Source organism: Peromyscus maniculatus, chromosome 3, assembly GCF_049852395.1.
Source record: "Peromyscus maniculatus bairdii isolate BWxNUB_F1_BW_parent chromosome 3, HU_Pman_BW_mat_3.1, whole genome shotgun sequence".
Classification (NCBI taxonomy): domain Eukaryota; kingdom Metazoa; phylum Chordata; class Mammalia; order Rodentia; family Cricetidae; genus Peromyscus; species Peromyscus maniculatus.
Window position 1 is genome coordinate 3715328 of NC_134854.1, and position 12055 is coordinate 3727382.

Genomic DNA, 12055 nt, shown 5'->3' on the forward strand with positions numbered 1-12055 from the left:
TTGCACAGTGAATGATTTTGGTTGCTGCAGACTCCCTCTGATGTTTCTTCTCATGTAAGTGGGTTAAACAACATTTGTTAGTACAACTTTAAAAATTCACTATGTACATAAATAAAAAGGGTACAATAATGGGGAATGATCATGTTTCTGTGACACGGTTGGAAAAATGACAAAGATAATTTATTTCAGGCAGATAAACTCCTTCAAATTAATTAGTGAATGATGTTGGAAAATGGTCTTTTAAATGTTCAACTATGAGTTTTCCATTTCTCCTGAATTTATTGAGCATTTAATAATCATATAACTCAACTGGTAAACTGTTTTATCCTTGCATCACTCGGTAACGAAGTGTGTCTAGCTACCTAGTTAGATTATAAATTTCTAGAGGGGAGATATTGGCATGAGATATCTAGAATAAGAACTCTGAAAAGGTTAGCCCTGCTTCCTAAATAAATATGGCAGTAAAACTGTTGTATCTTTATCCTTAGTGTTTCATACTATATCTTGTATTTTTGAGGCGTTTGGGAAGTTTCATTTGAGTTAATATAAGATAGGAGCATTGAAGGCCAGCCTGGAAGGCATGGACTTGGCAGAGATGCTCAGGAACAATGCTAGCAGCATGATCCTGAGAGTCTTGAGGTGTCAGATTCTGCTGCCTAAAAAAATATACTAGAAGATAATCCACAAGCGAACAAGTTCCTTGGGGATGAAAATTCAACGTCAAAAGTAGAGACATCTTTCTATAAGGTTCTGTTACTCAGACATCACTTTTCTAACTAAGAAGTTTCTTAGCAAAAATAAAAATGAGGCCCAAGGGAATATATTCAAAAGCTATGGCTTTGGTTTTCAGGAAAACTGAGTGGCTTCAAATTCAATAAGGAGTTTTGTGGCTTGATATTGGAGATTCAAATTTCTCTGTGTTGCATATCATGTTGGCATATGCATTTATGCACAATGTCCATTTTTAATTAATGTAAATTTGTAATATTACCACTTGCTCAAAGTCTGTTACTCAATTTGTTGAATATTTTGTCTGTTAGAAAAAAAGCAAAGGCCAACAGAGCAGAAGAGACATAAAGGTGAAAGCAACTTAGAAGCTGATCTTGTTTTCCTCTATAAATGCCGACAAAATCCCCAGTGTGTGAGAAAGCCTATGACTTGTGTTCTTTGTCTCTAACAAAGGATAATTTTGGAGGATTAAATTTAGACTAATTTTCAAAACAATTATTTTAATGGGTAAATAAATGTCATATGCATTTTCCTTACATAACTTGTTTTTATATGTGTGGGTACAGCAGAAGGGTTAAGTAAGCCATGAACACACATGCTACCCTTGTAGTTCTTTGTGATGAGAACATTTGAAATAAGCTCTCAGCATTTTTTTTTTTAGGTTGTACCTTGTCACTAACTGTAGTTACTGTGGTGCAGTAAATCTGTAGTGGTTAATCTTGAGTGGATGAAGAGATGCCGGGATCAGTAAAGCACAGTTCTCAGTGTGTCTGTAAAGATATTTCCAGAGACAGCTGACATGTGGAATGGTAGGTAAGGAGGAAAGACTCAACCCAGAAACTAGCAGCCCTGTTCACCCCTCTGGGGCCCAGATGAGATAAAAGTACAAGAGGAAGACAGCTGACATGTACAAGCTCCACTCTTTTTTGGTTAAGTGTATGTATTACTGGTAATGTAACCTGTGCACATCCAGCTTTTTTAGTCTTTCAAGACAGATTCATACCAATGACCCTCTTGGAAACTCCTGAGCCATCAGATCATCTGGGGCCTGCATTGGTGGTCTCCTCTTGCTCTGACACTTCTAAGTTCTCAGATTATGTGTCTGCTGGGCTCTCTACCTTCCAGAATCCATACAACCATTGTTGTACTAACTATCTTCCAATAGTTTAGTATGCAATATATACCCCAATCAAATAAATTCCCATATACCACATTACAAACACAAAATACAAACTCCCTCCTGTGTGTGTGTGTATGTGTGTGGTGTGTGTGTGTGTGTGTGTGTGTGTGTGTGTGTGTGTGCTGTTGGTTCTGTTCCTCTAAGGAATCTTAATTAATAAAAGAGCTCTTAAATGTATTCCTTCTACTTTCAATCCATATCTCTCAATCTCCAACCTCAAACCACCTACTCTTTGGAAGCCACAATTTTCTACTTTTTTTGAGCCCAGTGTTTTTATTCTTTCCATTACTTGAAGTAAAAGCCCAGGTATTTCCCCTCTCCCCCTCTCCCCCCGAGACAGGGTTTCTCTGTGTAGCTTTGCACCTTTCCTGGAACTCACTCTGTAGCCCAGGCTGGCCTCAGACTCACAGAGATCCACCTGTCTCTGCCTCCCAAGTGCTGGGATTAAGGGTGTGCATCACCACTGCCTGGTGAAAGCCCAGGTATTCTAAATCAAGAGTGTTCACTGTGCTTTTGGTGTAGTACTGATATAAGGACTATGGACAAGGACATCTCTTTTCTAATCCTGGTGCAATTTGAGGAGGTTGAGGATGGTGAGAGAACGGTATAGAAGCTGACCTCTACTTGAGTGATGTTGGGAGGGAAGGTGCTCTTACAGGCATTGCGGTCTTCTTGTCTTTACAAATACTCATTTACTACACAAGTGCCACTAGAGACTTCCTGTATTGGAAACTTGAGGTTACTCTTGGTGTTAGTTCATTTTTTTCATCACTGGGACAAAATCTGACACAATCAACTTTACGGAGCAAAATTTTCTTTGACTCAGCTTTAGAAGGTGGAGTCTGTGATTTCCTGGCCTCATGCAGTTGGGCAGAACATTATGGTGGCAGGGATTTGTGGCAGAGGAGGTTTTGTCACATGGTGACAGGTAGAAAAGAAAGAGCAGGAAAGGGTCATTGACAAGGTACCTCAGATGACTTGCATGCAGCGATCTATTTCTTTTAGCTAGGTTCCACTTCTAAAGATTTGCAGATCTGTCAAAACAGTACGACCAGTTGAGGACTGAGCATTCACATGTGAACCTTTTGGATAATACTTTATACATGATAATACTCATTTAGCAACCAGGAGATGGGATGCTATGTTCATATGATAAGAATTCCACCAAGCTGGGATAGGCCCTAGTCCTATTATTATTGCTAGTATAGTATAGTATTCTCTCTGATGTCCTTCTGTTGAAGAGCAGGGTTAAAAACCAATGGTGGGACATCTTGCACAGCCTTGTTGCAGGGGGAGGGGATTGGACCTGCCTCAACTGAATGTGCCAGGCTCTGCTGACTCCCCATGGGAGGCCTTACCTTTTCAGAGAAGAGAATGGAGGATGGTCTGGGGGAAAGGCTGAATGGGAGCTGGAGGAGGGATGAGAGAGGGATCTGTGGTTGGTATGTAAAATGAATAAAAAATTTCTTAATAATAATAAAAAAACAGAAGCCGGGCGTGGTGGCGCACGCCTTTAATCCCAGCACTCGGGAGGCAGAGCCAGGTGGATCTTTGTGAGTTCGAGGCCAGCCTGGGCTACCAAGTGAGCTCCAGGAAAGGCGCAAAGCTACGCAGAGAAACCCTGTCTCGAAAAAACCAAAAAAAAAATAATAATAATAATAATAAAAAAACAGAATGACCTTCAGTCTGGGTTATGCACCCAAAAGTTTATGGCCACTAAACTGTAAGACAAAAAAAGTAGACTGTTAACAAGTACTGGACATAGGGAAGAGAAAGGAAATCTGTCCCACCTCCACAGATACCTCTACCCTTTGTCCACAAGAACCAGATAACAAAGGAGACCTTTTGGGCCAGGCTGAGCACTCCAACACAGATAGGCCTGCCACTGAATCAAGAGGAAATAACTTCTGACTAAGCCACAGAATTTAATCAGAATTTGATTTGATTACAGTACCAGGACATATACCCTATCCTCAAATCTACACTCATGACTCAGAAGTTAAGTATGTAAAAGAGAGCGGATGTCAAATCAGCCTTTCTCCTAACCATCTTCCAAAGATTTACCAATGGCAAGAAAACACAGACCCCAAGGGGGCAAAATAGTAATAATGTTACCAAGTAAAATAATTCAGCAATTTTCTTTTTCCAAAGAAATGGGTTACAAGCCAGAAGTCCACATGGCTACCTTCAAGAGATAAAACAGATTAAAAAAAAATGTTCTGTGGAGAATGCTGTCTGGTTTTCTGAGATTTCAAAGAAAGGGATCTGGGTTTTTAAGTTATTTGTTGGAAGCTAATTTAATATTTTTTTAAAAGTATTATGTAGATCAAACATACATTTTTCGAGATAGGGATTCTCCATGTAGTTTTGGTGCATGTCCTGGATCTCACTCTATAGACCAAGCTGGCCTCAAACTCATAGAAATCCACCTGGCTGTGCCTCCTGAGTGCTGGGATTAAGGGCATGCACCACCGCCGCCTGGCCCATATGTATTCTTATAAAAGGAAAATGGTTGATGATCTACAATTTTGTAACTTTAAAGGAATAAATGTTAAATTTCATAGAAATTAACTATATTAATTTGTTGGGGTTTCCATAACAAAATATTACATGCTGTATAGCTTAAACATTAGATGTTGATTCTAGTGTACAGATGATAACTATGGACAATGTTGTACTGTTATTTTTCAACACCTAAAAGTTTTTAACCATAAAAATACGATACATGGGGAGGAAGCATGGTTCTTCCCAGAGCCATGACAGATTGAGTGGACAAGGAAACCCACACACAGGCCTGAGGTGGTCTGTCCCGGGTTCTGAAGAGAAAACACAGGTCCACCTGGTACCTCATGGCGCGAAGCAGACAGGCGCTGCTATTATGGTGGGCAAATGTATGGTGTGGTATGGAAGAGAGAGAGAGAGAGAGAGAGAGAGAGAGAGAGAGAGAGAGAGAGAGAGAGAGAGAGAGAGAGAGAACAGTTCAAGTCCTGTGGACAGAGGCTATCTGAAGAGATGAAAGTGGTGAGGAGTGGGTTGAGGTGAATGACTTGATTGCCATCCAGGACCATGGTGAAGTCTGGGCCTGGGCTGCTGCTGGGGCCCACGTCTGGGTTCATGGCTCTGATGCAGCCATGATCTCTGTTGATGTCGGCCGATCCCAATAGCAACAAAGGTAGAGAGGATAGGGCTGCACAGTATTGGCCCCACATCTTACTGGATGCAACTCTAGGGAAAACTGTTTCTGCCCCTCATAGACTAAAGCATTCAGGAGAGAGGGTCCTACACCTCACCTGGGCAGCACAAGAGAGCCAATTCTGTTTGCAGGGGTATGGGTGACCTGGCTCAGAGGCATGAGAATGGGAGAACAGGTCATGCTCCTCTCATCTGCCATGTGGTGTCCTAGGTGAGGGAAAGATGCCTTCTCTGCTTGCCCCCTGTGATCTGCAGCAGGTGGGAGACATGACCCAACTCTTTACCAGCTGCAACACTCAAGAGAATGGGCCCTGTGCCTCAGCTGGGAAGCACAGTAGAGTTGACCCTGTAGACCGGGTTGCAGATGAGCCAGCCCTATGGGTATGAGAGGGGCATAGGTGGTACTGCCTCCCTCGTCTGTGGTGTGGTGGTCGGGGCGAGGGAAAGTTGCCTTCCTCCATCCCTCCTACCACCTCCATCTAGTGAGGAAGCTGACACTTCACTTTACCAGCTGCAACACTTGAGAAATCAGGCCTTATCATCATCTGGCCAGCATGGTGGAGCGGACTCTGTGATGGGGCACAGGTGAATTGCCTGAGAACATGAGTGTGGAAGATCTGACCCTGCCCCTCATCTGCCATATGACAGTATGGGTCGGAGAGAGATGCCCTCCCCCACCCCTTCTAACCCTGAAGCGGGTGGGAGAGCTGACCCCGAGGTCATAAGAGCAGGAGAACTTCCCCTGCCTCTCATCAGCTGCAGCACTTGGAAGAGCAGGCCCAGCACCATGCCTGGGCAACACAGAAGAGCCAATGCTGTTGGCGGAGTGTGGTGCTGTTGGTGTGGGTGAGCAGTCCCTACTACAAATCTGTCATTCCTCTGTGTGGGTGGGGGAGAGATGCCCCCCTTGTCCCTCACCCCTCACCACCTGAGACAGAGGAGAGAACCAACCCTCCCTCTTACCAACTGCACCACTTAGGAAAGCAGGCCTTTTTCCTTATCTGGGCAGCACAGTAGAGCTGACCCTGTTGGCAGAGGCATGGGTAAGTTGGCCCTGAGGGTGTGAGACTGGGATAGCTGGCCATAATCCCCCCACCTGCCATGTGGTGGTGAGGGCAAGGGAAAGATGCCCTTCCCACCTTGCCCCTGCATGGAGCATGAATCTTAAAGAGTCTTATTAATAAAAACAAACCTGAAGCCAGGTATTGGGGTGAATGCTGGAAGATCAGAGAAGCAGAACAAGCCACAGCCACCTCGCCTCGTCAATTCCTCAGCTGATCCTGTTTCCTCAGACTGGAAGCTTCTGAGTCCTCATCCAGAATGAATCTCAGCTGAACTGCTGCTAAAAGCCTAAAAGCTTAACCAGCCTCTAGTTCCTGGTCCTCACACCTTATATACCTTTCTGCTTTCTGCCATCACTTCCTGGGATTAAAGGCATGTGTCACCACGCCTGGTTGTTTCCAGTGTGGCCTTGAACTCACAGAGATCCAGGTGGATCTCTGCCTCTGGAATGGTAGGATTAAAGGTGTGAGTGCCACCATTTTCTAGCCTTTGTATCTAGTGGCTGTTCTGTCCTCTAACCCCAAATAAGTTTATTAGGGTGCACAATATTTTGGGGAACACAATACCACCACACCTGCAACTTGTGGTGGGCGAGGGAGCTGACCCTTCCTCTTATCAGCTGTAGTACTCACTTGGGAAACTGGGCCCTGCACCTCACCTGGCAGCACTGTAGAGTTGACCCTGTTTCAGGGGCACAGGCAAACCGGCCCAAGAATTAGAGCATGGGAGATCTGGCCTTACCTTTCATCTGAAATATGGTGGTGTGACCAGGTGAGAGATGCCCTCTGCCCTGTCCCTCACGACCCACGATAGGTAGGAGAGCCGGCCCTGAGATCATAAGAACAGGAGAGCTGTCCCTGCCCCTCACTAGCTGCAGCACTTAGGAGAGTGGCCCTTGTACCTAAGCCATACAGTAGAGCTGGTCCTGATGGTCCAGGTGTGGGAGAGCCAACTCTGAAGGCAGGAAAGCAGGAGAACTGGCACTGGCTCTTGCTCACTGCTGCAAGGGGTGAACTAGCCAGGGCAATGCTGGAGAGCTCACCCTGGTGGTGAGGACAGGGGAGAGATGGCGGGCTGACCATCCCTGCAACTATCTAGTCCCAGAACCAGGGTTCTGAGTTGGCCCACCACAACTTCCACCCTCTCTGTGATCTGCTGGAACACATGAAATGACCTGCCCTGCAGACCCAAAGCTGTAGGATCTCCATGACACAGGGGAACAACAGGATATCCAAGAGGAATCCCAGTGAAGGCCCAGCATCAATAGTGTAGCAGAAACCAGAGACCTCGAACCCGATCAATTACTCTTTGCAATGAGCACTCACAAGTAAAGATATATAGATAAAAGGGTTTACTGTGTGACTCACTCTGTCACACTATAGCTTCCATGACAAAATTTTTCCTTTTTTTTTCTCTTAAATTTTATTTTATTTTGGAGGTGGGCAGGTTGCAAGGGCAGAAGGCAGATACAAAGGGATGAGAAAAGAAATGGGACCAAGATGCTTGATGTGAAAGACACAAAAAATAATTAAAGTTTAAAAATAAAAAAATGATGTTTGAGGAGATAAATCTATGTACTGGTTGTTGTTGTTGTTTTTTTTTTTTTTTTTTTTTTTTTTTTTTTTTTTTTTTTTTTTTTTTGGCAACTTGACACAGCTAGAATCAACTGGAAAGAGAGAAGCTCAGCTGAGAAAATGTCTCCATCAGATTGGCCTGTAGGTGAGTCTGTGGAGGGTGGGCATTTTCTTTATTGATTGATGTGGGAGGGCTCGCCCCTGAGCAGGTGGTCATGGGTTGTGTAAGGGAACAGGTTGAACAAGCCATGGAATGCAAACTAATAAGCAGTGTTCCTTCATGGTCTCTGCTTCAGTTCCTGCCTTTAGGTTCCTACTTGAGATCCTGCCTAGCTTCCTTCAGTAATAGACTGTGACCTTGAAGAGGAAGAACCCCCTTCCTCCATACATTGCTTTTGGTCATGGTGTTTATCACAGCAATAGAAGACAGACTAGGTCATTATGTTGAATCTGATTTTAAAACTACGTGATATATATGTGTCCAAAGTTAAATGATACATCATGAACATGTACAACATGTATGTTTTATTACATTAGTTAAAATAGATGAAATAGCAATTTATTTGATCACAGTTCTGGAGGAGAGACAGTCCTAGATAAAGATATTGGTTGGCTTGTTCTCACTGGGAATCCTCTCTCTTAGGCTTGTAGACTTATTTGATTGTTTATATATGACCTTCTATCTGTGTCCAACCAATCACTTTTTTTATGGATTCCAGTGATTCTGGATCAGGATCCATCCATAAGCTCTTACTATTCATGTTTAAGTGTATCACATTCTGAGGGAGGGAGGATTAGGATTTCAATGGAATCTTTGGTGATAGACAACATTATTTACAATCACAAATAATTTTCTTCATAGATAAGTTGACTACATGTCCTGGCTTGCTCAGAATAGAGCATTTCTACTTGTGGTATTTGATCATAAGCTTAAGATGCCTATACCCTACTCTCCACAATATCCTTGTTTGGATGACAAATTTATGGTCATTTTATTTACAAAGAATCCATACACATTTTATAAGAGACCAATTAGTCATTCTTTATCAGATGTAAGCAGATGAAATCTAAGTATATTGAATAATGTTAATAATCAATGAGGCAGTAAAAAGAAAAATATGTAATAAAAATATGTAATGAATTGGAATAATAAAGTTCAATCACACCCACAGAATATTTATTGTCATCTCTGTAGCTGCTGTTGAAGATGCTGCAGCTGAATATAATTTCCTACCGTTGTGGAGTTTCTGTACAGCTCAAATAGATCTAATTAACACAGTCAATAAGAAAAATGTAAGAGAAAATGACACATAAGAAGATATTAATATAAATGATAGAATTTCCTGAAAAAAGAGTAAAAGAAACAGTAAATTACCAAGGCGTACTTGAAGAGTACAACTTAAATTAAAATTTAGAGCAAAATCATTATATGAAAAAGTTATATATAAAAGTATATTGTAAAATAATTATAATATGCAATTACATTTTCTGGAGAGGGCTGGTGAGATGGGCTCAGCAAATAAAGATGCTTCACCTAAGCCTGATGACCTGAATGTGATACATGGAACACACCAGGGGGAGTGTGGGGTATTTGTACACTGTGTGAAAATGTATTGCTGTGATTGGTGTAAGAAAGAGCTGAATGGCCAATAGGTAGGCAGAAGAGAATAGGCAGGATTTCCAGGGAGAGAGAGGGAGAGGAGGAGAAATCTAGGCATGCAGATTTAACCAGCAGACTCAGAGAAAGTCGGACATGCTGTACTGAGGAGAGTTAATCGAGCTACAAGGCAGAACATAGATTTAAAAAAATATGGGTTAATTAAGTTAAAAAGAGCTAGTTTGAAACAAGCCTAAGCTAAAGGCCAAACTTTCATAATTGATAATAAGTCTCTGTGTCATTATTTGGGAGTTGGCGATCCAAAGATAATCTGATAAGAAAGTTTATTACAGTGGAAGCTAAGATACTAACTCTGAAAACTCGTTTTCTGACTTCTTTTTGTGCTTCTTGGTATTCAGTCATACATGTGCCCCATAAATAAAAAATGATAAAATAAAATATTAAGAGCAGAGACTGGAGAGATGGTTGAGTTAAGAGTATATATTGTTCTGTCAGAAGATCTGAGTTCAGTTCATATCACTTATGTTAAGTGGTTCTTAATGACCTGTAACTTCAACTCTAGGGGATCTTGCTTCTGGCTTCCTAAGAACACCTGCACTACACACACACACACACACACACACACACACACACACACACACACACAGTTTTAACAAGAAATAAAAGGTTTTGAATTTTTAACAAAGATTAAACTTTGGACAAATTTTTCTGTCTGAGAAACAAACTTGTCTCTCTGGAGGGAGGACTATGCATTTTTGTCATTCTCAAAGAGATCTTTGACTCAAAAGAAAAACCATAATTACAGTAGATGATGGCGTCCACAATTTTTAAGATTACCTTTAAAAATAAAACTCTCAAGCTGAAAGTCTGTTAAGAGCTTAAGTGTAACCTAGGGTTACAAACTATTTCTTTTGGTGAAACTACAGATGTAGCTCCCAACATTACTAAGAGACACAGTCTCATAGCAAATTCTCCTATCCTTTGGTACTTACATTCTTTCCACTCCCTCTTTTGCAATGTTTTCCGAGCTTAGGTGTGGGGGTTGTTTCATCAATGTATCCATTGATTCTGGGCTCCACAACTGTGTATTCTGATTGACAGGGGAAAGACCCCCAGCTTCAAGCTCACACAAAGAACTACAGGCAACTAAGAAATGCTGAGCATGGGAGAAATAGTCTTCTCCAGAGAAGAACCCTCCAACTGGTTATTCAATACCAAAAGACCAGCCCTGAAAACATTCATACAAGTAAGAATAAACAGACTGATCAGGTTATATTCAAGAAAATGCACATATATGCATATTACTAAATATTATATATATGCATGTAAGAACAATTAGTGACAAAAGATGATATGAATTTGAAAGACAAAAAAGAATATATGGGAGGGTTTGGAGGGAAGAAATGGTATAATTACATTATAAACTCAAAATTAGAAGAAATAATAAATTGATTTTGGAGTTGGGGTGATAGCTCAGTTAGTAAAGTACTTGCCTGAAAACCATGAAGACGTGAGTAATATCCCTAGGGATCCACAACGACAGAAACCCAAACCCAGACTAACAACCACCACAACAGAAACCTGGACATGATGATGCACGCTTGCAACTCAGCACTGAAGAGATGGAGACAGCAGCTCTCTGGGCTCACTGTCCAGCCTGCTCAGCAAATGCCAGGTCAGTGAGAGATCCTGCCTCAAATCATACATGCTTTTATATTCTCTACCATCACAATTCCTTTTATTATTTCATCTCACTTATGAGGAATTCTAAGAATCCAGTCCTGTTTTCCATGGTGTTAGTAAGGACAGAGGGCACAGCCAGAGCTCTGTTCTGTTGTTCCTGGATCCATGCTCAGGGTTCTCCTGCTGTATCCCGTCACCCTTCTACCACCCTGTGGAGCTACAGGTTAACTCCAAAGAGCTCCACCTTCTTCTAGGGGTCTCAGGCTCCTACCAGGCTACTGTGAGTACTTGCCATGACAGAACCTTCCAAGAAATTTTAACTCAACAAAGACAACCTTAAATTGGTTAGCAGATGCCAGAGCTAAGTACTGACACCTCTGTCCTTATATAAAAATATCCAATCTCATGAGTTTTGGGGAGCCACAGGTCCTACAAGCACTTCCCCTCTTTGATATCACCTTTCTGCTGAGGCTCTTCCACCAGAGCATTTGATCCTTTTACTTCTCTAATTTCTTCTTTAAAAAATGATAATTTATCGTCTTCATAACAAAACCAGAACTGGATTGCCAGGCCCTTTCTCTTCTTGTCACCTCCCCATTCAAAATACTCTTATCTCTTTATAGTCAACATCTCTTAGATCTGCAACAGAGCTCAACACACTCAAGCCTTAGCACCACAGCCTTCTTCAGATCCTCTCCTCTCCCTCTTCCTCCCTTCTCTTCTTTTGTCTATTTTTATTTTTTGTTTTGTAGAACACAGTCTTAGCCTGCCTACCATGGCCACTCTGCTTCTGGTCATAACGCTACTTTTCCTGGGAATAAGAGAGACCCCTTGCTCTTCTTGTGCTGTGCCAGTTTATGGGGTTGGTGAATGCCACAGTTCTTGCAGAGTCAAGTGAGTTCCAGAACTTTCAGCATGTTTACAGGAGCACGATTAGCACAGACAGGCCTCTTCTAGTTGTAAGTCATATCTTTGTGCAGCCGTCAATATGAACAAAATTGTTCTTCCTGCTGTTCT